This window comes from Saccoglossus kowalevskii, chromosome 6 (genome assembly GCF_978046115.1).
Source record: "Saccoglossus kowalevskii chromosome 6, keSacKowa6.1, whole genome shotgun sequence".
NCBI lineage: Eukaryota > Metazoa > Hemichordata > Enteropneusta > Harrimaniidae > Saccoglossus > Saccoglossus kowalevskii.
In genome coordinates this window covers 15,156,341-15,162,340 of record NC_140646.1, presented here as the reverse complement: position 1 = coordinate 15,162,340, position 6,000 = coordinate 15,156,341, and positions in this window count along the sequence as shown.

Here is a 6,000-nt window from a genome sequence, read left to right as displayed (position 1 = left end):
GTCTATTTGAGTGTCGATAATGTTACTGTAAATGACACACAATACTAACATGTCGTTATATAACACAGAGTTTATTACACTTTAATGCCCAGCATAGTGTATGATGTTCTTTATTTAACAGAGCACAGGGGAGTTACTGAATCCGAGAAGGAACAAGTTCAAATTGAGGTGAGCAATATATTAATTCCCGACATTACATTGAAGCTTACTATGTGTTGCGAGTCTCGACATACATACATGCACGGCACGGCGATTGGTATAAATGACTAGTTTGATGTATTTCCGATCGAGCTTTCAGAACTCGTTACAATCCAAATTGCTATGATCACTTTGTGCTCTTCGACCACGACAGGAAATTGCCTCCACATTGGTTGAACAAATTATCTTAGAAAAGTGTTTTTAATCGTAGTACACTGTACTACTGATAAATCATGTTAAGTATGTTTTACCGTACAACACCATGATGCAACTAAAATCTCAATATCGCGGTGCGCTTTTGTGAACAAAACTGCATTAGTTAGCGCAAAATCTGTCTGGAATTTTTTTAGCTCATACTATCCATTTTGGTTCGCGAACATTTGGTAATTATTATCTATACAATTTCAACTTGAACGTAACATTATATATCATGCGTATACCATAATGAAACACGCCGCGGCATTAAAGGGCGGTGGTCGTCGCGCAGCGCGTGTTCCAATTTCATGTAAATAAACAATGTTTTTACACGCGTTGTGTACGTCGCTATGAGACTCGTGACAAAAAGGAAACGGCGTGACGACCACCGACCTTTAATTATTTAAACGTTATTTGTTATTATACATCATTTCATCTTTTGTTGGCGTGCACAATTTTAAGATGTTTGACAAATTCTTGCCATATTAAAAAACAATGCCCGAAATATGTTGCTGGATTTGATTTCTTTTTGTACATGGATTCATTCTCTCTAAATAATTAATACGATGGATCTTTATCTGCAATTAATTGTCTTCATCTTTTTTAAATGACTTGCCAAATATGGAATAATAAAGAAAATTACGCTACTTTTAATTCTGAGTATCGTTATATTTTAAAGTTGTTTACTCATTTTGTATTATATACAGAACACCTCCCATTGGATGATGACATCAAAGTGACAAACGATAAAATCATCTGCTGGATTAAAGCATTAAAACTAGCATGCACTGAATGTTTGATGAACGATTTCGACCAACTCAAGTTGCTCAAAGATACCAATATACCACAATCCACTAACTCCCACTGCTGTTTCGAAGGAATAAGAGAAGAGCGCCAAGGTGAGTGTAAATGAGCGTTAATGTTCACAGTGAAGCATTTTCAGATAAGATAATGAGATAGCTGTGCATTAAGCGTCATTTGACAATTCAAGTTGCGTTATGAAGACCAGTGTAAACAGACCGGTACCGACATCAACGATGGTCGTTGGTGTCTTTCGGAGTGTATTGCATGGACATTTGATAAAAGAGATAGTAAGAATTACAGAATTTAGATGATTTAGTCGGGCCTTCTTGCTGATTCGGGATCTCTGAACTACTAGATTCTAAAACACAACAGGTACCTACCTACATAGAATGCTACCATAAAAACAAACACGTGTCATTACTTCGCATCTCAAAATAATTTCGCACAATCTGAATTGCGAACTTGAAACTGCTATATAGGGCGTATAGATTTATCACGACTAATTTACAAAATTAGTGTTACACGAAGATGAACTACTCGAGTTCATGTCCAAGTTGTTTACCATAGGATATTAGTATACTTGTTAGTATATGTACAAAGCATCAAGGGACGGGAACTATTTTCAGTTGTTGCAGTTCAAATGATCAACTATAATATGTACAATAATAATGCCACTAAACAATGAACATCACATACACTTATTCAAAAAGAAACACTCATAATATATGATAGGGATATATCACGACTGGTTGCCCAATCCAATGCACCACACAAGCTGTGAAACTGTTAAGTAATACGTGTTATACTCTGCTGAAGTGATTCATAAAATTTATAACAGCCATAATATTTCTTGCTCGATATTCAAGTGAAATAACAAATACCATGCTTGTCTGAAATGCGATTAATACAACATATACAATAGTTGATTATTTATATATTATATACAATAGTTGATTATTTATACACAAATATATTGTATTATTAAGGTAGAGATGCAGGTTCATGGGCACTTGGGAGTGAATTTGTTTTGTTTTTTGCTTTTTATTATCCAAACAGTTTTGGCTATAGACTGTTAAAATTTTGTAGAATTGTGAATAGTGGGACATACTCAAAAAACGATTTTAAAATATAGATAACATTCTTTTGAATGCTTAGCAAGATTTAGCGAGGTGTACATAAATAATAAAAAAAGAAACATTGTGAAAAAAAGAAATGACGGGATCTCCATATTATGCACTATATTTAGCTTTTAACAAAACGATAATACATTTAAATTTGGAACTGTTACAGCCATTTTAATTTTGAGCATTAGCAAACTTCTTACTGAGTGAATTGTTATGCAAATTAGCAATTATCTCAGCTTTTTTTTAGTGCACATCCCAGAACAATTTTCACAATTGATTGACAATGTGTTTATCTTCAAAACGCCGTCGGGCATTGTTTTTAGTTGAATAGTGTTACAGCAATCGTACAGACAACTAGCCTGGGTGTTAATTTATGCATAAACTTGAGGTAGTGAAATTTGAGTTTCTGCCCTGCAAAATTGACAACTGGTAGACAGTTTTCAAGACGGTACTTATTTTCATAGTAAACAGATGTACCCATAAACCAATTTTGACAAGAAACAGAAGCATGGTTTAGAAGCTATTTTTTTTAAATCACTTTTGACCAAAAAAGCACATTTTTGTGCACATTTCAAAATTCATACAATAAGCTTTCCGAAAATATATAGTTTTGTGGACAAGGGAGGTCATCTTCGTTTCCTAATTAACTAATTAAAATACCTGTCAGGTAAACTGCATCTCTACCTTAATTGATAATCATGTAAATCAAAACTTGCCACAAATTGAAAGCCACATTAGCTGCCATCTTGGATTGTTATATAAAGAATGTCTGGGCAGGTCTGAAAGCACCACAAATAGATTTATTGATGCTAAAACATAGCAACAGACACCAAGGTCATTCTATTATACCAGATTATTTCCTCTTCATGTCATTAAACAATAATATTGACCTCCACTTCATTAACTATTTGTTCACTCAGATTCACCACAATACGAGTGGCAGCCTATCGAATCTGCCGACAGACATAATAGTCTGCACACAAGGTCAGTAGGCAACAACTATTGAATTTAATTTTATTGAAATTTATTGCAATTATTGTAATTTATACACGACAGTATAAATACCAAGAGCCCGAACATGTTTTCAATTACTTTGCAATGTAATTATAATGTTAAAGCTAGTAAATGGCACCACCAACGGACCCTTTTTTACAGGACGTCGTATGTCGTAATTATTTACACGCCCTGCACAACGTGGAAACGTATATAAACGGCGAGCGTTCTCACTATTTTAGTGCATTGTGGGATAGCTTTGCCCGAATCAAATCGTGATCGAACACAACTCCGCCAATCACAAAGCGCAACCGCTCCTGCAACCTGAACTAACGATCCCACAATGCACTAAAATTTGGAATCTATGAACAGAGAACAGAACACACAGAATTCCATTTTCGTTCAAACCGCGTACCCTCTAAAGTGTTTTAATGGCAGCCATAGTGGCGAGGCGAACATCAAATAAAGTTGTCTTAATTGTGCAGTAGAAGAGCACTCGCACATTTTTGAAAAATGTCCGTGAAATACAGACATAAATCAACTATTTCATTGACATGTTGAAAACATTTCTTGATCGAACCTGTTATTTCAACTTTTAACCGTACGCTGGACCAGAATGTAGACAGTATTAAAGGGCGGCAGTCGTCGCGCCGCGTCCTGCTCGATATGGAACTCATAACGACGTATACAACGCGTGTAAAATACATTGTTTATTTACATGAAATTCGAACACGCGCTGCGCGACGACCACCGCGCTTTAATGTAACTTTGGTGATGTTCATGGGAGCCAAGGTTACAATTATGGGCAATGATGTAGCTTTCTTAATGTTGCTGTGGTCAACATTTTGAGATATTTTAATTTTATAGATAATACAATGAAATAAATGTCAACAATTTGTTGTCGGATGGCTGGAAAACACCACAATGTGAGAACGATTGTTATTTTGTTCGAAAATGACTGGCCGTTTTGTCGAATAAGCTTCGTCCCTTGCTCAAACACATTTTTCTCCGAGGTTACATGTGACGTGCCAATGCTACAATGAGTATGGTCAAATGGGCGATATGAAAAACACATTGGTCAGATGGAGACGTGTCATACCCCACCTATTTATGAAGAGTAGGTTGAAAGCGTCTCATATTTGAACGTTTTCAAAAAAAACGCGCGGCCGTGTCATAACATGTCACTACAGCACTGAGAGTATGTACTGCCTTTTAATTTATTTTAGCCAATACAGCATACACGCTTATTTATTTTTCAACTAAACTAATCTAAATAACAATATGCTAGATATATTGTGAACACTTACTCATTGTTTTATTTGTATGTGACATACTTTTATTTCATTGCTTTAAGAATATTATAAAGGATAATACAACACACACATCATGCCTTGCTTTATAAGGTTTTTGATTTAATAGTACACAAGAGATAAGTCAATCCACTTATAAACAATATATGTATACAAATGTGTGCCTCATATCAATACATTGCTTGAAATCCATCAGTTTAATGTTCATTACCTTATTATTTATAGTATATGAATGTCATATCGTTATGGAAATTTATAAAAACATTTCCTTCAAGATATTTCTTCTGCCCTTCTTGGATAATATGAAGTTAACTATTTAAAAGAATGTCAAATATCTTAAGAAGGTTTAAACAATAAGAACACAACTCTCTTAATATTGCAGTATTATTAAACAAATGTTTTGCTTTACTTAATTTATGTATTGTCTGACTCGACAAAAGTGTATAATCTTCAAGTGATCACGCAAAGCATATATTTCAATAATTTTGTCAAAATGTGTCAAACTGGCTGTGCGATAAAATGAGGTTATGTTAAAGCGGGAGGGTCTGCACCTGCGCGGGAATTGAGTCCCAAGCGACGATAACAACACACGCTAAAACGCAAAGGCTCATAGGTAGACGCTTGTTTGTAAACAATGACACGCTGTGGCCATCTGACGCAGCCAGGTGACGACTCCCCCGCTTTAAGCGCTGTTTACATATTTCAAAGTTGTATACATAACTTATGTAAGGACTTTTTGCAAGCGGGGGGGGGGGGGGTATGTGTTTGTCACTAGAAAGAAGGCATTCGCAAGAGAATGAGTTAGTTATATATCTCACATTGCTTTTTCTAAAGTGATATGTCGTACAACCTGCTTGCTCGTGAAGTGAAAACACGGTTATATTTTGAAGTGTGTTGGAATACAAATGTATACATTGCCAATTTAAATATGCTTATTATTTCAACTTCGGTGTTATATGGGGTTATATGTAGATAACGAATGTTCATTCCATGATTGTTATTCATTAGTAGGAACATGATCGCATTTCCCTAGTGCATCATTCGTTGATGACACAACTCACTGAATGCATTAAAAGTACAGAATCATTGCATCGCACTTTTCTGGACTATAAAGTTTTTTCTCCGCGATTAGGTCATCAAATACTTAATGCAAAGTTACATTGGAATTGGTAGTACCTTATTCATTAAATACATGGTACGGCACCTAAATAAACCCAGTCAAAATGTTGAACTGACCTACTTTCAGCGACGTCATCACAGGTTTGAAAACATCATTACCTGGCATAACACCTAAAGCAATGAAATCAAAGCTAGCGATAGATTCACAGACTAATTAGTGGAGGAACAGTTGTATTGTATTTCAGTGGAGCATAACC